This window comes from Geotrypetes seraphini, chromosome 1 (assembly GCF_902459505.1).
Source record: "Geotrypetes seraphini chromosome 1, aGeoSer1.1, whole genome shotgun sequence".
Taxonomy (NCBI): Eukaryota; Metazoa; Chordata; class Amphibia; order Gymnophiona; family Dermophiidae; genus Geotrypetes; species Geotrypetes seraphini.
The window spans coordinates 385,565,881-385,593,192 of NC_047084.1; the positions used below are offsets into that span (position 1 = coordinate 385,565,881).

General features: G+C 45.8%; 1 protein-coding gene across 5 annotated transcripts in view; it reads right to left on the reverse strand.

Moving 5' to 3' along the window:
- Positions 1-27,312, reverse strand: part of GAK (cyclin G associated kinase) — a 652,499-nt gene that overhangs the window by 14,291 nt on the left and 610,896 nt on the right. The gene's annotated exons all lie outside the window — the stretch shown is intronic.

The window sequence follows — 27,312 nt, forward strand, 5'->3', positions numbered from 1 at the left end:
TTCTTAAAAGACACTAACAGGGCCCTTGCACCTACTTCAAATTAATTAAGAAGGGGTTGTAGCAGTAATAAAGAAATCACACTAGCCCCCTACTGTAGGTAATAGTGCTGCCCGATTCAGAGAAAAATATTTCTATTCGATTCACCCTGTTGAATAAATGATTCGATTCACTGTAAAAGTCAATAGGTTCTCCAAGTGGGAACAACCTGATGTCTCAGCACTTGAGGAAAAGACCACGTAATAATGTTTATAAGATAAATCATATAAATGATTATACTGAAGCAGGGTGTCCTCAGCGTGAGAGGTAAGCGAGGGGAGAGAATTCTCCAGCGCTTTACACAATAAGGCACAGATTAATCACCCTCTGCCTGCACACCATCATAGGACACCTCATGTGTGCTCAAATTAATCAATGTGATAAATTAAACAGCGATATACAATTGGTCAATCACACGAGTGCAAGATCAAACAGATTGTTCCCGCTCACGAGAACCTATTGACTTTTACTGCTTTTCTGTGTGAGTAGATAATTAAGCAAATTTCTGATAGCCTACAGAAATGATTCTCAGTTTCCATCCCCAGCCCCCAAGACTCACCAGCCCCCCTGTCGATTTCAGCTTCCATCCCCAGCCCCCCTGCCGATTTCAGCTTCCATCCCCCAGGCCCCAAGACTCACCAGCCCCCCTGTCGATTTCAGCTTCCATCCCCAGGCCCCTAGACTCACAAGCCCCCATTCTGATTCTTAGTATCCATCTCCAGCCCCCCTGCCGATTTCAGCTTCCATCCCCAGCCCCCAAGACTCACCAGCCCCCTTGCTGATTTCAGCTTCCATCCCCAGGCCCCAAGACTCACAAGTCCCCATTCCGATTCTCAGTTTCCATCCCCAGTCCCCCTGCCAATTTCAGCTTCCATCCCTAGCCCCCCTGCCGATTCTGAGCTTCCATCCCCAGCCCCCCTGCCGATTTCAGCTTCCATCCCCAGCCCCTAAGACTCACCAGCCCCCATTCCGATTCATTTATTTACTGGACTGGATATTAAATTGCGGGGCAGAGAGGAGAAATGCAGGGAAAGCCAGCCAAAAATAGTATTTGCTGCTGCCAAGGTCTGCTGCACGAGGTCCGCTCGCTCACCGATTGACTCTCCCACTACTTTTGTTTCTTCCCATGTAACTTCCGGTTTTGCAAAACCGGAAGTTACATTAGATGGGTGAAAATCGGCGTGAAAATCGTCTTGCAGCTGAATCGGTGAGCCCGGTTTTTAGCAAAAACGAACCGATTCACCTGAAAGTGCTTTCCTTGCTGTTCGTTTTTATTTACTTTTAGATAAATGTTCTACGTGGAAATGTACTCAAAATTTCAATTGTTGTCCAATGTACATGTGAATTGGATGTACAAAAGATAAATTAATATTTGTATCTGTTGCTGGAATGTTTTTGGTTGGTTTTTTTTTGAAAGATGACAAAGGAATCGGAAGGTCAGTCTCAGGTGCCAGTGAGAGTGATACTGGCTTGAACAAAATCTGTCTGCTGGTGAACTATAGATTGGTTATTCAACATTTTAAATGTCAGATTCTGGAAAAGAAGGAAATGTTGGAGAAAAATGTCTGTTGCTGAATTACTACACATATCGGATGGAAATGGATGCAGTGGAATATTTGGATACACGGAAGTAAATGATCCTTTAAAAGAAGAAATATTGTGGTCAGAATATCAGAGTAAGCTCGAGTGTAATCTGTGCTTCCTGATGTTACTGTTCAGTTCTTCTTCAATTAATGGGTCAAGCGCTGATGGGGAATATGGTAACTCCTAAAACTATATTGTTTGAACTGAACTGTGTATGAGGTTTATGTTGGCAATATGAAGTTATAATTGGAAATAGATACAGTCAAACCTCGGTTTACGAGTGCACCGGTTTGCAAGTGTTTTGCAAGACGAGCAAAACATTCGCAAAATCGGCGCCTCAGATACTGAGCTTGACTCGATTTATGAGCGCCTCCCCCGCGATCCGGCATCCCCCCGCTCGCGTCTCTCCCCCCCCCCACCGCGATCTGGCATCCCCCACACACCCACCCAAACACATTGGCTTACCCCCATCTGGAACCAGCACCAACGCACAGGTGGCCTCGGGGGTGGGGGGTTAAGGTGGAGCAGGTTGCTGGCCTCGGGGGGGGTGGGGGCGGGTGAGAACGTATCAAGCGAGTTTCCCTTAGTTCTTATGGGGAAACTCGCTTTGATATACGAGTACTTTGGTTTAAGAGCATGCTTCTGGAACGAATTATGCTCGTAAACCAAGGTTCCACTGTACTTCAAAGAAGAAGAAACTCAGAAGATTGGAGTGGGTTCCCTATCTTGCTGTTTGATTCCGACCTGAGTAAAAGATGCTTTCACTGATGTAATGTTGTTTATTTCCTATTCATTTCAAGTATTAAGCTCTGTTAATGAATAAAAATGAAGAAAGTATGGCAGGAATATAATGTAAGGGATCTTACATTCGCCATCTAGTGAATTGGTAGAACTGCTAATCTGTTTTGTCTGTCATTCATTCTTATTCTCCTGTTCTTTTTTATATATAGGGATACTTATCTCCATATTCCAATAAGAAACCTCCTCTTCTATTCAAACAACCACCTGCTCCTGAAATCGCACATTTCTTCGATACGAAAATTAAGGAAATTAGATCAAACCTAGGACAATCCACTTTCACATCCCCCCAGGATTCCACAATCCAGATAAACTGTCTATCTTTCACTACCTTTTCTAACTTTAGACTTCCATCTTAACAAACCTTTTCAAAGTCTTCCAATCAATAAATGCTCCCAATAACCCAACTGAAAGCATTCCCCCCTTAATTCTTAAGAAATTATTTTCTTTCTTTGGTCCATTCTTATTGGAAATGGTTACTAAAAGTCTTACTGTCAATCTTGTCCCTAAAGCCTGGAAATCAGCTCAAAGACATTCTTCAAATAATAAAGTTTAGCAAAAACAATTGAGGATCCGGCCTTCCCTCTTTCTTTGGATGCAGAGAAGGTCTTTGATCGTGTAGAATGGACTTTCATGTATCAAGCAATGGATTTTTTGAAATAGGATCCTGATTTATTCAAATGATTCAAACCTTGTACAGTTCCCCTTCTGCCAGATTATACAGTATATTAATAATACATTCTCAGAGCGTTTTTGTCTTGAGGGGGGAGTTAGACAAGGAAGTCCCTTATTTCCTTTGCTTTTTGATATTGTTTTGGAACCCTTGTCCATTCAGCAGGCAAAGGAGATATAGGGAATTCCATATGCAGGTTGGGATTATAAAGTTTCGGCCTATGCAGATGATATTTTGCTTCATTTGAAGAATCATGAGTCTACCATCCTGCATTTACTGAAATTGATTGATAGATTTGGCAAATTTTCAGGTTTCAAAATAAATTGGAGCAAATCAGAGGTTCTTCCATTGAATGTACATTGTGTAAAAGGATTATTTGATCCATTCCCATTCCTTTGGAAGGAAGAGGGTATAAAATATTTGGGTATTATGATTCAAGAAACACTGGAAGACACAATGACAGTAAATGAAAAATCCTTATTATTGAAAGTCAAAGGAATATGTGAGCATTGGAACCCATTACATCTTTCTTGGTGGGGGAGAGTCCAAACTATTAAAATGATGATTTTGCCTGTAGTTTGCTACCAAATGAGTATGTTGCCGGATTATTTTCAAGGGTCCTTTTATAAAAAATATTGAATGGGATCCTTACAAAATTTGTTTGGCTGGGTAAAACTGCTAGAATAGCTTTAGTATCTTTACAAAAATCATAATCGGGGGGGGGGGGTGGCATAAATTTTCATAGATATCATGAAGCCTTCATTTTGCATCAGGATCCTTCCTGAACTCATGGAGAATCTGCCGGATTGGCTGATCTTAGAGTCATCTTATGTCCCCATTACGTTTGAGCCACATTTTGAGTATCAAGCTACCTAGAATATATAAGACAATAGTATTCTTTTTTCCACTTGGAACACATTAAAATTCATTAATAATTTAACATCTATTCCAATACAACAATCCAATCCTTATGGTTGAACTCCAAGATTCAAATTGGCGAGTCTAAGATCCTCTGGAAACATTGGCTGCTGGCAGATATACATAATTTAGACGATGAGTTCTCAAATGGGAAAATGTTAAACTTATTACAACTGCAACAATCATTCGGCATCTCAAATTCTCAAGCTTTTATATGGTAGCAGTTGAAATAGGCCATTCAGAATGGGTTCCCCGATTGGCGAAATTTAAAAAATCAGTATAGCTTGCCGGGCCTATGTTTCCAGACAGATTTCCAAGGGCATCAGGCCGCCAAGTAGTACAAATTAATATCTGAATATTTAAATAAAAAACCAAAAACAAGTTTAAAAGACATTTGGAGCATGGAGATAAAAAGCAGCAGATTTCTGCTACTCAATGGCTACGGCCACGGATTTGGACTTGGAGGATGAGATGTACAGCGTCAGCATCTGAGACAAACCTGGTTCTTTTTGTTACATAGAATTTTTTGGACTCCTGTTCATTTGAAAAAGTTAGACAGTTCAAAGTCTAATAGATGCTGGCATTTTCATCTTGAAATAGGGATATTGGATCAAATTTCTTCCTTGCTAGCCCTAATGAAAAACTTACTGAAACAATGCTCTTTCTAAATAGTCAAAATTATCTAATGTTATTTAGGTGGACTAAAGTGTTTCCTTTTCAAAGACGCCTTTGAGTAATAACTTCTTCCTTTTACTTCCTCCTTTCTCTACACTCTCTCAACTTCCAGCCTCTTTTTCAAAGAGGACCTTCTCTTTATCAAAGAGGACCTTTTTCCTCCCCCTCATGTTTCTTCCCTTTTTATGTCCGCTTTTCCTGTAAATATTGTATTTCACCTAAACATACCTATTGTTTTTACTTTAAATCCTTAAATTGTAGTGTCAATAAGTCCTTGTAAGTCTCCCCCTTGTTTTTAACATTATAAAACGCTTAGAATTCAGAGGTAATCTGGAGTTAAATATTGGAAAATGGATGATTCTCTATTATTAGATCTACAAAATATAGAACAAATAGGTAAAGAATTACAAGACTACCGTATTTTCACGCATATAACGCGCGCGTTATACACGATTTTACAAACTGTGCATAACCTTGCGCGTTATACGCATGAGCACGTTTTACAACTTTTTTTTTACATAGTTCCCCCCCGACGTCCGATTCCCCCCCCCCCCCGCAGGACCGCTCGCACCCCCACCCCGAAGGACCGCTCGCACGCACTCGCACCCCCACCCCGAAGGACCGTTCGCACGCACTCCTGCTGCTTCCTCTTGGCGGTCCCGGCCCTTCTGTGAGCCCTGATGTCAGAGAAAGGGCGGGACCGCCGGAAGAGGAAGCAGCGCAGATGCAGGGCTCACAGAAGGGCCGGGACCGCCAAGAGGAAGCAGCAGGACAACGGTAGGAGCTTCTACATGATTGGGGGGGGTCGGGAGGCTGTGGGGGTGCGAGCGGTCCTTCAGGGTGGGGGTGCGGGTGCGAGTGCGTGTGAGCGGTCCTTCGGGGTGGGGGTGCGTGTGCGTGCGAGTGGTCCTTCGGAGTGGGGGTGCGAGCGGTCCTGCGGGGGGGGGGTGTGAATCAGACGTCGGGGGGGGCATCAGGCTTTCAGGGTGGGGACAGGACTTCAAGGGGGAGAGGAGAGTCGGGGAGGGCGAAAGGAGAGTCGGGGTGGCCAGAGAGTCGGGGCGGGCGAAAGGAGAGTCGGGAGGCGACGGGAGAGTTGGGGCAGTGTGCGCGGTATATAAAAATTTATTTACATAAATTACAATTTCCCGCGCTCTATACCCGTGTGCGCGTTTTACACGGGTGCGCGGTATATGAGTGAAAATACGGTATTTAATGACTAATATGAATGGGGTAACATCCCCGATAGCTATATGCATTGAAAGCTATATGCATCCCCGATAGCTATATGCATTGAAAGCATTATTTAGAGGGAAATTTATCTCATTAGGATCATATAAATATAAGTTAAAAATGAAAAAAGGAGGGATCTCTTATCTCAGATTTATCAACTGAAATTAGATTATAAAAAAGGGAAGAATACTAAAAAAAGCAAAAAAATTTATAGATCAAAAAGTGTTAGATAAAAATAAAAAGTTAAGATTAGAGCTACAAGAGATGGATTTGGCTGATATTAATGTAAAATTGCAATTACTATAGCAAGAATATTTTGAATCAGTTAATAAAACAGGGAAACTGTTTAGCTCATAAATTACATAAGAAAGCATTAAGAAATTATATTACTAGAATAACTGACCAACATGGTAAACAATGTACAAATTCTTCTCAAATTCAAGATGCCTTCCTACATTACTATAAGAAATTATATACTCCAGAGCATGAAGAATCTACTAAGACCCTCTCCAAATTTTTTGACCATTTGAATATTCTCTTCTTGTTAAAGGGCAAATCTGAACAACTGTCTATGCCAATTAGTAAAGAACAGGTTTTATGGGCTATCAATGATATGAAAACTGGAAAAGCACTTGGTTTAGGATGGTTATTCAAACAGGTATTATAAAATCTTTAAAAGTTATTTGGTCCAGGAGGGGGGGGAAGGGAGTGTCATGTGATGATGCACTGCTCAGCGGTGGCTCTCTGCATGAGCTCTGACCTTCCCCTACTCTTTATTATCTTTTAAACCAGTGTGGTGTGTATTTATGCTCTAATGTTAAGCTCTTTAGTATTGGCGGGAGCTGAAGAGGCCGCTGCTAGCTCCTCCGATATATTTAAATGACCTCACACCGACAACCCAATAGCTGTATATAATATATGTTTAATAATAATAAACAAAATACAGCTTACGTAAAAAATAGTATCCAAATAGGATATAGTAACAGCAGTTAGGCTAACAGAGTGGTAACACAAAGTACCGGTATGTCATGTGCTGCCCAGTCCGTTCTACCTTTTAAGGAACTAAGCCGGACTTTTTATACCCAAGCTTAGTAGCCTGGGGTACAGAGTCTTGCATAGCTACTAATTACATACTTAATCTCTCATATTTAATGACTGGATGATACATATAATTGCAGCTGAGTCATAATGAAGCTTGGTGTCAAATATGCAGGGGATTTCAATATTACCAGCGATCCCTCAGCTGATTGCAAACCTCCCAGAGTGGTGCGGAGTCAAAACAAGAGAATCGGAGTGAATTTTATGATGGGTGAACTAGGTCTTGTAGATGTGTGGTGTGTCTATCATCCGGGTGAGATGGACTTCACTTTCTACTCGAGGGGGGGGAGGGGTGTGTACCACACTCATTCTAGGTTTGATTATATCCTGATGATGTCCCAGTCTGTTGGGAGGGTGGTGCGTACCCATATCCTTGCTGTTCCATTCAGTGATCATGCCGCTGTCACTCTCACTTTGAAATGGCAGGGACCCATTCCTAACAGTATTTGGCGCCTTAATCCTACTCTGTATTTGGACAGTTTCATACACATCTCTCTGAGGAATGGAACCAATATTACCACACCAATAAGGGCGGGGAGGTTTCTGACACTATATTCTAGGAGGCTGCAAAGGCATATCTCCGGGGTAAGATCGTTGCCTATACGGTCAAGTAGCGAAGAGGGATGCAGAATTGGTATCTCTTACCCAGAAATTGTGTCTTAGCAAGGGTGTTCTCCTTGCACGACCCTAGGAGGAATCCCGCGCCGCATACCTAGGACTTTAAAAGCAAATAGATACCCTATTGACTGAGCGGGCCTTTACTCATTGATGTTTACAAGTTCTGGTTGTATAAGTGGGGCAATAAGGTGGGTAAATTATCAGCCAACCTGGTGCAGTCATTTCGGAAGGCTACTCGTATTTCACGTCTCAAGGAGGGTCATAATATTATCCAAACGGAGGAGAAAGTGATACAAGACCAATTTGTCTGATTTTATAAGGATCTTTATGGACCGAGTCCAAATGACCTGAAAGCTCGAGATTCCTTTTTTCGTGATCTTGCCCTGCCTCAAGTGTTGGAAGCCCTTTTGCAGCTGTTGAATGCACCCACTTCATGTGAAGAAGTTCACGCTGCTGTGGGGGAGGCTGAAGCTGGCGAAGGCTCCTGGACCTGATGGTATGGGGCCTGAGATCTATAAAATTCTGAAACCCCAAATTCTGGTGGCTATGTATGTCGACATGCAGACCACTGGATGCATTCTTCCTAAACAGCCATGCTCACGTCTTGGTCCTTTCAAAACCAGGGAAAGACCCTGACCTGGTGGAGTCTTATCGACCAATATCTTTGTTAAATCAGGATATGAAGATCCTCATAGCGATCCTGGCAGGCAGGATGGCTCAATTAGTTCCCTTCCCTGGCCCATACTAATCAAGTCGGTTTTGACCCGGGACACTTTGCCTCTTCCAATATCTTACGGTTTTGGTGGCACTCCTGGGGCAGAGTGGGTGATGACCTCTTGGCTAGTTTGGATACCGAGAAGGCATTCGACAAGGTGCCCTGATCTTACCTCTTTTGGATAGTGCAAGAGTTTGGTATTATGGGTCCGTTCCATCAATGGATCGTTAAATCTCTATACAGCCTCCACAGCTCAATTACTGATCAACAAAAGATACACTGCTTTTGTTCTCGTTGCATTGCGTTTGCAGCAGGGTTGCCCCTTATTTACGCTTTTATTCATTTTGTCCTTGGAGCCTCTGGCTCATAAGATTTGGTCCAGTTAGGACATTATGAGTATTCGGGTGGGCCCTGAGGAATGGAAAATTACACTTTTTGCTGACAATATGCTCTTGTTTGTGAGTAATGCGCAGGAGACGATCCCTCATTTGAAAACTCTCACTGGGGATTTTAGTGCCTTCTTGGGCCTTTGTATCAACTTTGGCAAATCTGAGGCTATGCCTATCTCCTCCCTGTGCGTATCACAACATAACCCAGATTTCCCATTCCGTTGGACGAGAGGGGAACTTAAGAGGCCCTATGCTCCTGTGGGTTGGGCAGGGGAGGGGTGGGCCCGCCTCATTTGGCCAGCCACCTTTCAAAGTGAGCCTGGGGGTGTCTGGGGAGGGGGGGTTCATTGGGGGGGACTGGCAGGAGGGGTTGGGCACCCTCCTGCCGGCGATCATAATGGGGGTGGGCGGTCTTTCGGCAGGAGGGATTGGGCATCCCTCCTACCTAGTTTGTTTAGGGGGAAGGGGAAACAGGTGGCCGCAACCGCTATACTAATTGCGGCAGGGAGATCCCTTGCAGCGATAAGTATAGCGGTCACACATACAGTAACCCGATTCTGTAACCGGCATCTGTAACATGGACGTCGATTACAAAATCGGGATTATTTTGGATTGGCCTAGGCCCAAATCTGTATAAGACGCCCTTCCCGGGCGTCTTATACAGAATCCGGGCCTTTGCGTACAACTCATTAACAAGGTATATAGTATAGTGTTGCATGCACATTTCTTATCCTTTTTGGGTTTTTAAGGTTCATGCAGTGCATGTCACAGCTTTTTACATCATCAGTCTGCATTTTGCTGCAAGTTAATAAATAAACCTACACTTGCACTCATAGAGGTGTGCTTTCATTTTGTCTGTTGTTCCTTTTTCATTTATACTTTCATTTCTTTCATTTTTATCCAATATGTACTTTTTTTTCAATATGCACTTTGCATTCTGTCTTATAACATAAAATTATACTTATAGACCGCTTTAACAAAAAGTTCTACGCAGTTTACAAAAGATTATAAACATTAAACATTAAATCGTATATTTGAATGAGTCAGCTAGTCAGGTATTTGGAGAAAAGATAGGTTTTTATCTGTTTTCTAAAATGTCTGTAAGAAACAGCTGGGAGTAACAATGATCAAAATTATTTTTCATGAGAAGCTGCCTGAGATGCTAAAGAGTGATTTAGGAATTTCTTGCTTTTACAACCTTTTACAGAAGGGAAATTGAACAGAGCATGACTTTTTTTTACTGCATTTGTGCGTAGCTATGGAAAAACTATTAACCAAATAAGTAGGGGCTTCACCATATAAAACATTGTAACAAAAACAGCCCAACTTTAACAATACCTGAGCTTCCACAGGCAACCAATGCAATTCGCAATAAAATAAAGTAACATGATTGTATTTCTTCAATCCGTAAATCAATCTAACTGCTGTGCTCTGTATCAATGATAATATCAATAATTCTATCTTAGTAATTGATAAATAAGCAATATTGCAATAGTCAAGGAGACGCAACAGTAATGACTGGACCAATAATTTAAAGGCTGAAAATTCAAAATAGGGTCTAATTGTTCGAAGTCTCCATAAAGTAAAATAACTTTTACGTACAACAGCATCTATCTGGGTTTTCATAGTAAGATGTTTATCTAATATGATTCCTAAAATTTTAATTGTTGGATGGATTGTATAAGATGTTGAAAGTATATTGATGGAAAGTTCATGAAAAATTTTGGTAGGAGATGCTACACAAAACTTTGTTTTATCAGGATTAAGCTTAAGTTTGAATTGCTGCATCCAAAGATTCATCCTTTCCATTACAGTCTCAATTTGAGTAGTAATCTGAGATAGAACCAAATTACAAGGTAAAACTATTGTGATGTCATTGGCATAACTGAACAGTCTTATATCCAGATTGCTTAGGCACGATGAAAGGTAGATATTAAATAATGTAGGTGATGAGATCCTTAAGGCACGCCACATGGATTTTTCCAACTAGAGAAGAGTTGAGTCTGAAATCTGACTTGGTAGGATCTAAATTCCATAAATCCCTTAAACCATGAGTAGACATTCCCATGTACATCTAAAGCATCCAAGTTAGTAGATTGGTATGGTCTACCAGGTCAAATGTGCTACTCAGATTAAATAGGAGCACCAGTGCACTACTGCCTTTACTTATTACTTTTCAATATAAGATTGTTTTATGGATTGTTTAGATGTCATCAGTTTTATTATAAATGTATTAAGCTATGTACTGTATGTGATATGCTTGTTTATATGTTATTTTATTGTTTATGATTTTTAGTATTTCACTAGTCCCCTGAGGAAGGCTTGTGCCGAAACTGGGATCCTAGTTGGGACCAGTACAAACGAGTGCTTCTTTTGTTGAATAAATGTGTCTCATTTGGTTGCTTACAGACACCTAACTTGCCTATTTTTTTGTTTATTTCCACATTCCTGCCACCATTGCCCTAATTTTGTCTCTTCTGTGCTCCATTCTAGCAGCTGCTACTCTCCCTACCGCCCACCCCAAATAGCAGGCTCTCTTTATTGCAATTTGCCCAACAACTGCTTTAACATTAGGAAATTGATTGCTTCCAGCAGCCTCAGTGCCTTTCCTAGGCCAGCCCACCTCCGATGATGCAACTTCCTTTTTCCTCAGAGGCAGGACCCGAGGTTGTTAGAGGGAATCGATTCACTAATGCTACGGTAGCTGTCGGGCTTCTCGCTCATGCTGCCTTGTGCATCTGGTCTTCCGTCCCCAATTCCCATACATTTGATCGGCAGCCAAGAGGATAGAGGGTTCATTTCTTTTGGGCCTGGGAGCTGCGCTTGCAACACTTCCTCCCTCTGTCCAGCACAAGGTGGCCTCTCATCTGGGCAGGATACTGAGGGATCTCAGGCGCGCACAATGTTAGAGCAAAATGAACCCAGACTGTGGGGCTCTAACACTGAACGCAGAAGCTTCCCTTCTCCTCCCTCCCCCTCATGATGTAAATTCCTGTTTCAGAGGAGAAGGGAAGCCCGCATGCACAGTGCTAAGAGCCCCGCGCTTAAGGACGGCGAGCAAGAGGGCAACTGATCTCACTACACCAGGGAGGGAGGGAAGCTGACTTCACCACACCAGGCAGCCAGTGTGTGTGTGTGTGTGGGGGGGGCAATTGGGGAGATAGAGGGAAGGAGGGAGAAGGAAGAGAGATGCTAAAACCATGGAAGGGAGGAAGGGGAGATGAAGGAGATACCAGACCATGGAGGGGGAGGGAAGGAAAAGAGACAGATGCCAGATCAGGGGCAAGGAAGGAGAGAAAATGTCAGATAATGGAGGGGGAGGGAGAGATAGAAGAGAAGGGGAGGGAGAGAGAGATAGAGGAGAAGGGGAGCCGAAAGATGCCAGGGCATGGGGGGAAGGGAAGGGAAACTAAGGAGACAGATACCAGATCTGAGGGGAGGAAAGGAGAAGGAGAGATGCTAAAATCTGCTGGGAGGGAGGGAGAGATTGAAGGGAAGAAGACAGATGCCACACCATGGGGGGGAGCAGAGAGAAGTAGATGGATTCCATGCCAATGGGGGGAGATATGGAAGGGAGAGGCAGACAGATTCTGGAAGAGGCATAGAAAGAGAGCTGATGCCATATGGAAGAGGCAGAGAGAGGACAGACAGTGGTGTGGGGAATGGTGGGGTAGGGGGGGCAGGGCAAATTGGGGTCGGGCAGGGGCAGAGTGGAGCAGGGGGCCCAATTGACTTGTGCGCCTAGGGGCCCTTGATGAATTAATCCTGTGGTGGCGGCGAAAAGGACGAACAGAATATTAGGAATGATAAAGAAGGGGATCACGAACAGATCGGAGAAGGCTATCATGCCGCTGTACTGGGCTATGGTGCGTACCGGGCTATGGTGTGTCCAGCACTGGTTGTCTTACATGAAGAAGGACACGGTACTACTAGAAAGGGTCCAGAGAAGAGCGACTAAGATGTTTAAGGGGATGGAGGAGTTGCCGTACAGCAAAAGATTAGAGAAACTGGGCTTCTTCTCCCTTGAACAGAGGAGATTGAGAGGGGACATGATCGAAACATTCAAGGTCATGAAGGGAATAGACTTAGTAGATAAGGTAGGGAAAACCAGAGGGCACTCTCTAAAATTGAAAGGGGATAGATTCCGTACGAACATAAGGAATTATTCTTCACCCAGAGAGTGGTAGGAAACTGGACAGCTCTTCCGGAGTCTGTCATAGGGGAGAACACCCTCCAGGGATTCAAGTCAAAGTTAGACAAGCTCCTGCTGAACCAGAACGTACGCAGGTAGGGCTAGTCTCAGTTAGGGTGCTGGTGTTTGACCAGAGAGCCGCCACGTGAGCTGACTGCTGGGCACGATGGACCACTGGTCTGACCCAGCTGCGGTAATTCTGATGTTCTTATGTTGCCATGCCCGCATCACAAAGTTACATCACTACATCATTTTTAAACTCCTATCAGCTTTTTTTTGGCCGTTTGAGTGAATGAAAGCAAGCAGATTTGAAGACTACATTTTGATTTTTCCATATATGACAGGTACCTTTTCCTTTGTTGCCTATTTGAGTTTAGAGCTTTTGCAGTGTATTATTTGCATGAAAGTTTGCAACACTGAGGTTGTTTTATATATTTATTGACAGACTGCATGGGTTGAAATTAAACCTCCCTGCTTTGGCACCTAAAACGCTTTTTCTTTTGGGTTCCTTGAAAAAGATCCATGAAACGTGGCCCATGTCAGGAACACGTTGAGACCCCAAAAGCTAAGTGAAAATCATTGCTTTTTTTGCTTCTATTGAAAATTTACAAGTCTTGTTATAAAAATTAATAAGCAACATTGAGTAACAAAAAAACGTTAAAATTATTCCATACACAATGACTGGGTGGTGGGTTTATCTATATGAGTTTCAGCTCCTGGTCAGATTGCACAATTCTGAGTGTATGTGAATTTCACTTTAACTTACATATTTACAGCCTATGAGCACTAGTGAGAGATCTTCAAACTTTGATATTTAGTATCTTTGATCTCTACATTCCTTGCAATATTACCTATTGGATAACCCCCCTACTTTTCTCTTTGACCCCAAAGATAAAGCAAAAAAGCACAGTTACTTACTGTAACAGGTGTTATCCAGGGACAGCAGGCAGATAGTCTCTACATGTGGGTAATGTCACCGACGGAGCCCCCTAGCGGACGTTTTCGCAAGAAGACCTTCAAGCTTGCGATTGGCCCGCGCATGCCCCTCCCGCCCGGTCTAGGGCATGCACCTCCTCAGCGTGGCCTCAGTTCAGATAGCTAGCAAAGAAGCCAACCACGGGGAGGTGGGTGGGTTGCGAGAATATCTGCCTGCTGTCCCTGGATAACACCTGATGGAGGGATGTGAGGGGGGGGCGTGAGTGGGAGTGTGTGGTTGAGTCCGGGACGTGTGTACGGGGGGGATGTTTGGGGGTACGGGGGGCGGGAATAGGGGGCACCAGGATACCGAGGGCAGCGAAGCTTAGCTGGGAGGCTTCGTCTGTGCCTCTCTGCTCCTTCTGCACAGGACCAAATCATGTCTGGATAGTGGAGAATGGATGAACTCTCACATTCTTGGAGGGATGCTTCCTTCCGGGTTATTGTGCAGCACAAAACTATTCTCTCGCTGTTATGGCTGATTTAAGGGTTGTCACCTTTAATGTCGATGGCATCAGGTCCCCAGTAAAGAGATCTCGTATTCTTACCAGCTTGCGTAATTTGAAAGCAGATGTGGCTTTTCTGCAAGAAACCCACCTTACTCAGATTGAACACTCTAAATTGCGGAGAAATTGGGTCGGGGATGTTTGCTCCTCCACCTCTGGGGGCAGACGGCGAGGGGTGGCAATTTTATTCCACAAAAGGTTGCCCTTTGTCTTGCATAAACAACTGACTGATCGGGAGGGGAGATATGTTATTGTGCTGGGGGAACTCTGGGGTTTAAAGCTGTTACTCTGTAATTTGTATGCCCCAAACTCTTACTGTCATAAATTCTTCTCCACAGTTCTCTCTCTAATATCGGCTTACCCGGATTACCAGGTGGTCCTGGGGGGGGATATGAATATCACTGCAGACCCGGGGGTGGATTGCAAACCTCCCAGGGGTAGTTTGAGGGATCATGACAACAAAGGGGTGGGCTTCCTGACACAACATTTAGGCCTGGTGGACGTCTGGCGGGCATTGCACCCATATGATTCGGATTTTACTTTTTATTCCCATGTACATAAAGTGTACGCCCGCCTGGATTACATATTACTAGATCAAAGGTTGTTCTCTAGGGCTGCTAGATCGGAGATAGTGGACTCCACGATTTCGGACCACGCCACTGTGGATCTTACCTTGACCCTCGCAGCCGGCAGCAAGGTCTCCTCTTGGAAGATGGCGTTGCACCTGTACCAAGACCAGGAATTTCGGACGTTTCTCAGGGCACGCTGGGCAGACTACCAGGCCACTAATGATACCCCTGACATTGGACCGATATCTTACTGGTATGCCTCCAAGGCAGTTCTAAGGGGGCACGTGATCGCATACACAGCGGCTAAACGCAAGGCCCGGGGAGCAGAGCTCTTGACACTCACGCGTCAATTGCACGGTTTTCGCAGGGCCCATATCTCTTCTCTCTCGGACAAGGAGAGACAGGAATACAAGACAATACGAGATCGCATTGAGACCTTACTTCATCAACGAGCAGAGCAGACCCTTGCGTTCCAACGGTATAACATGCACAGATGGGGGGGCAAGACAGGGAAACTTCTGGCAAATCTAGTGAGACCATATAAGAAACGTCAACTTATTACGGCAATCCACGATGCTGGGGGAACTCGGCACGAAGGGGAGAGCCAAATTGCGGAACAATTTGTCAGGTATTATGAGACCCTATATGGTAAGCGACCACTGGATGAGACTGCCCTTAGGGACTTTTTCAGGGGTTTATCACTCCCCCGCCTGGAGGAGGATTGGGCCGCATCCTTGAGCCTACCTATAACCGAGGCTGAACTCCGTGTCACCATTCGGTCTCTTAAACTGGCAAAGGCGCCCGGCCCGGATGGGTTTGGTCCCGAATATTACCGCATCCTCGAGGATCTGGTGGCACAGCCCCTGAGTGCAATGTATAATGAGGTGGCGAGGACGGGGGTTCCTTTCCGGATAACATGGCGCACATAGTCCTGCTCCCTAAACCGGGTAAGGACCCGGATCTGGTGGGGTCGTTCCGCCCGATCTCCCTTCTGGATCAGGATATTAAACTCTTGGCCGCGACTTTGGCGAGGCGCTTGAATGGTATTCTCCCCGATCTTATTCACCCAGACCAGGTTGGGTTTGTGCTGGGCCGATACGCCTCTATGAACTTGCTGAGGGTCTTGGGGGCGATCCATGATAGGGTAGGACGAGGCGGCCAGGAGGCGGTGGCGGGCCTGGACATGGAGAAAGCATTCGATAGCATTTCTTGGGATTATCTTTTCTGGGTCCTGCGTCGGGGTGGATTTCAGGGTGAATTTCTGGCCTGGGCATCAGCTCTATACCAGAACCCCAGGGCGCGCTTAATGATAAATGGGGGCTTAACTGAGGACTTCGGATTACAGAGAGGTACGAGACAGGGGTGCCCTCTTTCCCTGCTCCTCTTTCTTTTGGCTATCGAACCCCTCGCGGCAAAAATCCGGCAGGATGAGACCATTCAGGGAATTGTGGTATGGGGACAGGAATGTAAAATCAGCTTGTTTGCTGATGACATCTTACTTTATGTGGATCAGGTCTCCTTGCATTTGCCCAGAGCTCTGGAGGTGATCCGAGCTTTTGGTGCATTGTCGGGCTTACAAGTTAATTGTAGTAAATCGGAACTTCTGTTGCTGGCCGGGGGTTGGGCGGAGCCCTGGCATGCGGTGTTGCCCATTGCACCCACGACTAAACCGATGAGATATCTAGGAATATACCTCAGCACTGATCTACCTACACTTTACAACGCAAATATCCGCCGACCACTCGAAGCTATTGGAAAACTGTGCCAGGCTTGGCAGGAACTGCCGCTGGGGGTTCTGGGTCGGGTGGCATTGGTGAAAATGGTTCTGGTACCGAAACTCTTGTATCCTTTACAGACCATGCCGCTCTGGCTTAACAGACGGGACGAACTTGTTTTCAAGTCCACTATCTCCCGTTTCATTTGGAGGTCCCGCACTCCTCGGATAGCGATGTCCAAACTCACCTTGGATAAATCTTTGGTGGGACTCAATGTCCCGGATATTCGGCTTTATAATGTTGCTTCTCTTCTCCGCTGGATCCACGAGGGTTACACAGAGTGCCCACGTTACTCCCCTCGGGGATGGATGGCGGGCTGGAGTGCCCCTTTTCAATTTATGAATCTAATACATCGACAAGAAGATCCTGGGAGGCGATACCTCGTTTGTTTCCGTTTTCTGCGCCCGTTTAGGCTGGCGTGGCGTTGGTGGAGGCGTAGACAGCAACTGCCACCGGACATATCTCCTTTCATACGTCTAGAGGGTAACTCCAGGTTTCCACTGGGCAGGGGTAGATCTGTATTTCAGCAATGGGCGGCCCAAGGATGTATGCTGATGGAAGACCTACTTGATTTGTCTCCTACTGGGTTCCCCTCCTTTCAGCAGATACAGGACGTGTGGGGCCTCCCTTCATGCTATTTGTTTTCTTACTTTCAAGTACGTCACTACTGGGAGACGGAACGTAGAGGAGCTGCTGGGGCCTGGGACAAGGGCCCTCTGGATACCCTTTTTTCGGCCACCCAGCCCGCAACAAACTCCCTTGCGCACTGGTATCGCATCCTTAAGTCCTCTCTCGCTATATCGGTACTTACCCCAGTGCGCACCTCCTGGGCGCGGGATTTGGGGCAGGATATTTCTGAATCGCAATTCGCGGCCTGCTTTGCTACATTATACTCCTACACTAAATCTGCAGACTTCCAAGAACTCCAGTACAAGATCCTTCACCGGGCCTATTTCACGGCGCAGAGGGGGGCACGCATGGGTACCTATATCCATTCCTTTTTGGAGTGCCCTCGACTGAGTGTGTGGCGGGAAGCCCTCCCCTTATTGGAACAAGCGGTGCAAAGTACTGTAGAATGGGACTATGGGTTCATACTCCTGGGTCTGCAGACCTCCCTCCAGGATCAGGGTTTCACCACACCTCAATGTAGATTTTTTTATAACGCTATTCTAGTAGTGAAGAAATTGATATTGACTTACTGGATGTCCGAGGAGCCCCCTCCGATACCACACTGGAGGAGTCGCCTTCGGAAGGTGGCTCAGTTTGAAATTCGATCCTATGCTAGAACACCGAGCGTGCTTAAGCAGCACTACGCTGGCTTATGGGTGAGACTGCGGGACCTGGTGCCGGCATATGCACGGGAGGGGGAGCGGGGGCCTCCATAGATCAGATTTTATTCTATGCATCCCCGGCTAGTCCCCTGTTGCGCATCCTAAATGACTTTTTACATTCTTTTTCTTATCATACTCTGGTGCCTTAGGGACGGGGGGGGGGGAGGGGGGGAGGGAGGGAGATGCTTGGGGATATGAGTGAAAGGTTTGTATGGGGCGGATGTTGTAGTGTGCGACTGGTACCCTGAGTTCTGTGTGGTGTTTGGGGGTTATTTCTATGGTACAAAAAGGTGGGAGATCACTGTTCCGGATGGGCGGCTTAACTTTACAGTTGTACTTAACGGCTTCTGCCCCCGTTACTTTCCTTGTTTTTATTCTATTTTTGTATATTATATCTGTGCGGGGGAAACTTTGGGGAAGTATTGCCACTGTTCCTGCTTTCCATTTGTAATGGACTGATTTTGTCTTTTTGATGCTTACTGTTATGCCCTGTTGAGCGGTGTATTTTTCACTGTTAATAAATATACGTTTAAAAAAAAAAGAAATGGTCCGCTTAGAAACAGAGCGATCCAAGCGATTAGGATCGAAAGAGAGGAACAGCTGGGGAGCAGAACGATGAGGAGCGGTGCGCTTCAAGTAGAAGGCCAGCGTAAGATTACAATCAAGAGAATGCAGAGCTACTTCTCCAGGGTGAGGATGGGGCTTCGGGAAAAACACAGGAAGAACAATGGATTGGTTGATATGAAACTCAGAAACAACCTTAGGCAGGAACTTAGGATGGGTACGGAGAACCACCTTATCATGATGGAAGACAGTGAAAGGTGGATCCGCAACCAAGGCTTCAAGCTCACTGACCTGACGGGCAGAAGTGAGAGCAATAAGAAATAATAATAATAATAACAGCTTATATACCGCAATACCATGAAGTTCTATGCGGTTTACAGAAGATTAAGCAAAGGTAACAAATTGATTGACTTTAAGAGGGGAGGAAGAAAGAGAATTAATAGGACAGGAAATTCATTGTTGAGGAGAGAGTGATCAATAGGATAAGTTAATCACTATAGAGGGGAGAAAAAAAGAGAGGATCAGTTGTCTAGATGCTTTATGAACAAGTGTGTTTTTAGATGTTTCCTAAATTCCTCATAAGTAGTAGGCGAAAGCAATTGTTCTAGGTCTTTACCCCATGATGCTGCTTGGTGTGAGAGAAGATGTTCATGGTGTTTTTTCAGTTTACAACCTCTCACTGGGGGGGAAACGAAATTGGAATGTGAGCTTCTCTTGTGTCTGTTGGCTGAGAAGAAGAAAAGGTCAGTTATGTATTTAGGGGCAAGTCAATGTAGTGCTTTGAAGCAGAAGCAGGCAAATTTAAACTTTACGCGTGCCTCCATTGGCAGCCAATGCAGCTGCCGGTAGTAGGGTGTCACGTGGTCAAATTTCTTTAGCCCAAAGATCAGTCTGACTGCTGCATTTTGCATCAATTGTAAACGTTGCATATTCTTTTGAGAAATTGCTAAATAGGCGATGTTACAGTAGTCAAGTAGACTTAGTACGAGGGATTGGACTAGGGTTCTGAATGCCGATGTATTGAAATAAGCTTTAATGGATCTGAGCTTCCAGAGAGTAAAGAATCCCTTTCTGATTAAGGAGTCTACCTGGTCTTTCATAGTTAGGCATTGATCCAAAGTTACTCCTAGTATCTTTATGGTGGGCTGGATAGGGTAACTAAGTTTATTGATACATAGTGGTGATTTGGTGTCAAGCGGATGTGGCGAAGCAACGAAGAAAGTTGTCTTTTCTGAATTAAGTTTGAGCCTAAAGTTTGTCATCCAATGCTCCATCACGTTTATGGCTTCTGAAGCTTTGGGAATAGTTTCAGAGACAGAATTAGCGAATGGGATGATAATCGTAAAGTCATCTGCATAACTAAATAGTTTTATCCCCAGCTGGGTTAGCTGCGTGCCCAGTGAGGACATAAAGACGTTAAAGAGCAATGGAGATAGTGGAGACCCTTGTGGCACACCGGATGGATTGCTCCAGATGTCTGAAAGCTCATAATTAAAACGTACCTGATAAGTGCGGGATCTAAGGAAACCACGGAACCAGTTCAGCACCTCATTCCTGATACCAATGGCATCTAGGCATTGCAGCAGTTTCTCGTGGTCTACTAGATCAAAGGCAGAACTCATATCGAATTGCATAACCAGGGCATTAAGGCCCTTACTAAACAGTAGGCGCAGATTGTCTAAGATAGCCGCAATTACTGTCTCAGTACTGAATAACGGTCTAAAACCGGACTGAGTTTCATGTAGGAGAGAGAACTGATCCAGATAATCCATCAGTTGGGTGTGTACCAATCCCTCCATAATTTTTACAATAAACGGAATGGATGCTACTGGTCTGTAGTTGGATATTATAGCTGAAGATTCTTTTCGGTTTTTTAGAATTGGGGTTATTATTATGTGACCATTATTAGAGAGAAACTTCCCAGTTTTTAGGTTGTGAGCCAAGTATTGCATCAGCGATAGTTTAAATTCTAAAGGTGCCGCTTTCATGATTTCTGGGGGGCATGAGTCCAGAACGCAATAGGATTTAGAGTATTTGTTATATAGTCAGGTGTAATTATTCCATTCTAAATCTTGAAAGGAGCTCCAGATCATGTCTGACGGTATATCATTTCCTTGGGTGATAGCTATTTGATGTTCGCTAGGGTCGTTTGTTGAACACTGGATTCTAAGGTTTTTAATTTTTGAATCGAAGTACAGTACTAAGTCATTTGCGGAGGGTAACTTAGTGTTGTGTGTGGATGAGTTGTAGCAAGCGGTGTCAAATAAATTTGTGATCAGGTTGAATAGCTCTTTTGTATTGATTCCTTGTGAACCATTACAAGATGAGTTGATTTTAATTGAGTAGAATGCTTTACTTTTGTCTTTTATCATTTGTTTGTAGATTTTTATGTTAGCTCTCCATTTGCTATGGTCTGTTAGTTCTGTTTTTTTTCCAAGTTCTTTCTAGTTGTCTAGTTAGTTGTTTCATTTTGAGAAGTTCGGTGTCAAACCACTTGTTATATTTATTTGCATTGCTTTTGCTATTACGTATAGGGGCAATTTTATCTAAAATGGATGTGCTGGTTGTCATCCAGTGATCCCAGAAATCAATTCCTTCTTCTTTCTCTGATTGCAATTCGTATTGTGACCAGTATTCTATTGGATTAATATAGCCTCTTGTGTGATGTTCTCTTTTTATTATTGGGTGTGTTTTAGATTTATGATAAGACCAGATTAGCTTGAAATAATAAGTAAAATGGTCAGACCAGATATCATGACACCAGGTACCTTTACGTATAGAGATGGCAGGGTCTGGGATGTCCTTTGTGGACATGGCTACCACATCTAACTGATGGCCTTTTTCATGTGTTTGTGTGGGTAGAGGGAGGTTGTAACTGAGTAGGGATAGAAAGTTTTTAAACTCTTTTGCGTTTGTGTTGCCCTCTTCATCTAGGTGTATGTTTATGTCTCCTGCGATGATATTGTACGAAGGACCGATTGAATTGTTTAGGACAAATACACAGAAGTCTTCTTTGGATTTTGGCCAGCTTTTTGGTGGGACGTAGAATAATATGCAGGATAGGGATTCTTCTAGATGACAGTTACTAATTTTACAGGCTAAAATTTCTAGTTGGTCGGTCATTTTGGAATCAAGTAGTTCAAACTCAAATCCTTCTTTATGAATAATTGCTAAACCTCCTCCTTTTTTTCCCATGCGGTTTAGCGTAAGGATTTTAAAATTGTCTGGTAGGAGATCAATTATTATTGGATCATCTTCTGATAGTAATCATGTTTCAGTTAGTAAAAGACAGGCTATTTGCTTGTTAATGATCCAATCTTTAATTAGGAAGGCTTTATTCCTGACCGATCTAGTATTAAGATATGCACAGGGGACAGATGTGGGTGTGATAGGTTTGGTAGTGGTTTTGATGGGTTTTACTTGCCTTATTCTTTTTTTAAGGGTTCGTTGGTGTCTTCTTTTATTTGAGATAGCAGTAATGTGATTCGTTATGTTTTCTTGTGGAATAGAGATGTGTAAAATTGACAGATCCGGGTAGTTGATTGATTGTAATTGTGGATGGAGTGAGTTAACATCTTTGATGTTGCCAATTAACAGACAAATCAGTAAAATCAGAAGGAGATTCATGTTTGCAGGGTAAAGTATTTCTTCCTAGCATCGAAGTGTAATGGTTTCCCCGTAAATTCTTGAGTTATTGTTTGTATGGTTGTTGACTGGATTGGTGTAATTATTGAAGGTGGCCCAAGGGGATATAGATCTTAAGCAGATCTACAGCAAGTCTCTAGTAATTACACATGCATCTACCAATCATTCATGCATTTAACAACTGTTTGTGTCTCTGATGATAACACATGCCTCTATAGTTCCTAAGCAGTCCTAATTCAAGACTCCAACAGTTATACATGCATCTAGCGGTTAAACCTCCATCTAACAATTGTATGTCTCTGATGGTAACATATGCCTAGCAATTACATATGCAGGCAGGCAGTTCTTAATCGCAGGATCAGGTCGATGGGCTCCTTGTAGTGGCGATGGCTGATCACGCAGCGTGGATTTAAAAGCAGGCAGTTCTTTTTTTTTAGTGGACTGCGGGGGGGGCGGAGCTCAGACACCCGGCAGGATCGGGTCGATAGGCTCGTGATGTTTGTGACTGGTCCCTCTGCTTAGATTCAAAAGAAAGCAGGCAAGCAGGCAGTTGTTCTCCCCAGCGGACTGCGGGGGGGGGGGGGGGGTGTCGGAGCTCAGACACCCGGCAGGATCGGGTCGATAGGCTCGTGATGTTTGTGACTGGTCCCTCTGCTTAGATTCAAAAGAAAGCAGGCAAGCAGGCAGTTGTTCTCCCCAGCGGACTGCGGGGGGGGGGGGGGGGGGGGGTGTCGGAGCTCAGACACCCGACAGGATCGGGTCGATGGGCTCCTGATGTTGGTGGCTGGTCCCTCTGCTTAGATTCAAAAGAAAGCAGGCAAGCAGGCAGTTGTTCTCCCCAGCGGACATACAACCTTCCAAGTAAGAAACTTCAAGTGAGCCTGCGCAAGTGGTTCGAATGGGGGCTTCATCAATTGAGCAAGGACCACATTAAGATCCCAAACCACAGGAGGAGGTTTAAGGGGCAGATGAACGTGGAAAAGGCCTTTCATGAAGCGGGAAACCACAGGATGAACAGAGATAGGCTTCCCTTCAATTGGCTGATGAAAAGCAGCAATGGCATTAAGGTGGACTCGAACCGAAGAGGCCTTGAGTCCAGCGACAGAAAAATGTTAAAGATAATCCAGGACAGCCGATAAGGAGGCAGACAGCAGCTCCTGCTGTTGAGTAGCACACCAGGAAGAAAAGCGGGTCCACTTCTGATGGTAACATTAGTGAGTGGACTCCTTCCCAGACGCCTCCAGGACTTCCAGCACAGGTTGGGAGAACTGGAATGAGGGTATCAAGTCTTGAGGAACCAAGCCGTCAAATACAGAGACTGCAGGTTGGGATGAAGAAGAGAACCTCAACTCTTTGTAAGCAGAGAAGGAAAAACAAGCAGAAGAAGAGGCTCCCTGGAACTGAGTTGTAAAAGAAGGGAGAACCATGGCTGTCGGGGCCACTGAGGAGCTATCAGAATCATGGTGCACGCAAGGACTTGAGCCTGACGAGTTTTCAGAATCAGAGGGAATGGAGGGAACGAATACAGAAACAGGTTCGTCCAATCCAGCAAGAAAGCATCCGCCTCGAGTCTGAGATGGGTGTAAACCCTAGAGCAGAAGCGGGGCAACTTGTAATTGAGGGGGGACATGAACAGATCGATGTCCGGAGTCCCTCAACGAGCAAACACCTGACGTAGGATCACGGAATGGATGGACCATTCGTGAGGCTGCAGAAGACGACTCAGCTTGTCCGCCAGACAATTGTGCTGGCCCTGAATGTAGACCGCTTGAAGGAATATGTTGCGGCGGATGGCCTAATCCCAGAGCCGCATCGCCTCCTGGCAGAGGGATCGGGACCCCTGTTTGTTCATATAATACATGGCGACCTGGTTGTCCTTGCAGACCAGCACCACTCGGTCGCGAAGCAGGTGACAAAAAGCTTTCAGGGCGAGGAAAATCGCTTGAAGCTCCAGTAGATTGATGTGACAAAGGCGGTCGGCACTGGACCAAAGCCCCTGAGTGTGAAGACCGTCCAGATGAGCCCCCCAAGCATAGGTCAACGAATCTGTCGTGAGTACCTTCTGCGGAGGAGGAGCATGAAACAGAAAACCTCTGGAAAGATTGGAAGAGTGCATCCACCAACAGAGAGGCTGTTTCAACAAAGGAGTAATGACAATGAGTTGAGAGACAGGATCCTGGTTCCATTGGGACGCTAGAGTCCATTGAGGAATACCGAGGTGAAGTCTGGCAAAAGGAGTCACATGAACCATGGAGGCCTTGTGACCTAGGAGGACCATCATGAGCCGAGCCGGGGCTGAGGACATATGACAACCCTCCGGCATAAGTGAACAAGGGCCTCCTGCCGAGGCAAGAAGGAGCAGAGACGAACCGTGTCCAGGACCGCTCCGATAAATTCCAGAGACTGGGACGGGCAGAGCTGACACTTGGGAAAGTTCACCTCAAAGCCGAGGCTCTGAAGGAGCAAGATGGTTTGATTTGTCGCTCGCAGCACTTCCTGGTGAGAGGATGCCTTGATCAACCAGTCGTCGAGGTAGGGAAACACCTGCAGGCCGCGGAGACGCAGGGCCACAGCAACCACAACTAGACACTTTGTGAAAACCCTTGGCGAGGCCGCCAGGCCGAAGGGAAGAACACGATACTGGAGAAGGAGATCTCCCACCCGCAATCTCAGATACTGGCGAGAGGCTGGGTGTATCGGAATGTGCGTGTATGCCTCTTTGAGGTCCAGTGAGCACAGCCAGTCCCCCTCGTCCAAGAGGGGGTACAACGTAGGAAGGGTGAGAATTCTGAACTGTTCCCTGACCAGAAACTTGTTCAGAGCGCGGAGGTCCAGGATCGGACGCAGATCCCCCGTCTTCTTGGGTACCAGAAAGTACCAGGAATAAAATCCAGTGTTCCACTGGTCCGGGGGAACCTCCTCGACCACCCGAAGGCAAAGAAGGGCCTTAGCTTCCTGCAGAAGGAGAGGCAGCTGAAGCCAAGCAGAAGGAAACTCTCTTGGGGGCAGGTCCGGGGGTACGTGACTGAAGTGAAGGGAGTACCCATCCCGGACGATAGAAAGCACCCAACTGTCGGTGGTAAGACTTTCCCACTGGGCATAGAAATGATGGAGACGACCCCCTATGGGGAGGGGGGTAGCCTCCAGGAGGAAGGGAGCCCAAAGGTTCGGACCGGAATTGTCAAAAAAACGGCCCAGTCTTCGCCGGAGCCGGCGGCTGGGCCTTAGTTTGACACTGCTGCTGTTGCTGCGACCGCTCTGAAGGAGGCCAAGAGAAGACAGGAGTAGATTTCTGTGGGTACCTCCAGAGAGGAATTTTGTATTGCCGAGCCGGAGGGGCCTTCGGTTTAAGTTTCACCAGAGAGGCGAAGGACAATTCATGGTCCGAGAGGCGCTTGGTGGCCGCTTTGAAGGAATCATCGAAGAGCTCATGACCCACACACGGGAGATTGGCAAGACGATCCTGTAGATTCGGATCCATATCCACAATCCGGAGCTAAGCGAGGAGACGCATGGCGATCGCAAAGGCCGTGACCCTCGATGACAACTCGAAGGCGTCGTAGGTCACCTGAAACATATAAAGGCGGAGCTGGGAGAGGGTCTCTTCGAGGAGACGAAACTCCTGACGCCGAGAATCTGGCACAGCTTCCTGGAATGAGCGGAGGGCATCCACACAGAACTGGAGGTAGGACATGAAGATAAAATTATAGTTGAGGACTCGATTCGCCATTATTGAGTTTTGATAAAGGCGATGACCAAATTTGTGCATCGTACGGCCCTCCCTGCCCGGAGGGACGTCAACGTAAACCTTCGAGGGGTTAGACTTCTTCAAGGAAGACTCAACCACCAAGGATTGGTGAGAAACTGAGAACTTTCAAACCCCTTAACCAGGATCGTCCGGTAACGGGACTCCAATTTGGAGGGAATGGCTGTGACCACAGGTTCCGGAGAAAAGTCTACCGGAGAACCTGGTGCAATGGTAATCGTAGCGCCTCACGGGGCAGATGATCGACACCCATTTCTGCCAGGTATTCCTGGGTATAATGGGACTCAGACTGGAGGTCCATATTCAAGGCCCTACCCATGTCAGAGATGAAACGAGTAAAGGAGGAGTTTCGAGAAGAAGACTCATCCTCCTGAGGAGACCCCGAGCGAGATCTGGGGGTAGCCGAGAAAGAGGAAGAAATTTCCCTCGAATAGTAAGCCGAGGCCTCAGAGTCCCGCGAATGGGAGACTGAAGAGGCTCGACTAAAGTGTCTGGGGAGCGTCTAGAAACGACCCCTTGCAAGGTGGACCGGGGAAGACCCCGGGGTCCGAGGAAACATCTGGCGAAGCCTCGGAGAAGATGGGGCAAAGGAAAATTCCTCCACTGGTTTCGAAGAAGACCCCTTAGAGGCTGGCAGCTGCCTCGATAGGGAAGATACACTAGAGTCCAACTCAAGGACAAGCGTGTACCTGGAAGGTTTCGCAATCAGAGACCTGGCCCGAAGGGGTAGAGAAGACCGGGGCTTTTTAGGAGGGGCAAGCCGTGACATAGTAGCAGGAGAAAAACGGGCCCCTGGCCTGGACCCCCGAAAAGTCACAGGTGACTCGGGGGATGAAGAATCGCTAGAGGGAACCCGGCGAGTCTTGCGGGCATGTCCTCGAGATATGAGGGGATGCTCAGGCTGGTCAGACTGAGACTGGGTTGAGACTGAGGTTAGAGGCGTTTAAGTCGGGACCAGTTGGCTCACCACCGAGGAAAGCTGCGTGGTAAGTATAGCCTTAAGCATGTCCTCGAACATAGGCACCGAAACCAAAGGTGATTGGGTCTTAGGTGCAGCAGTGCACTCCTTTGGGGGCGACCTCGAGGAAGAGTATTCCCTACGTGAGGAGGCATGCTTAGAGTGATGTCTCGAAGATGCCTACGAGGCGGCACTGACATGAGACTCCGAGGTAGACTTCTTTGCCTGCACACCTGAGGAGGAACGAGGAGACTTACCCGAGGCAGGAATAGCAGGAGGAGCCGAGGCCGGAA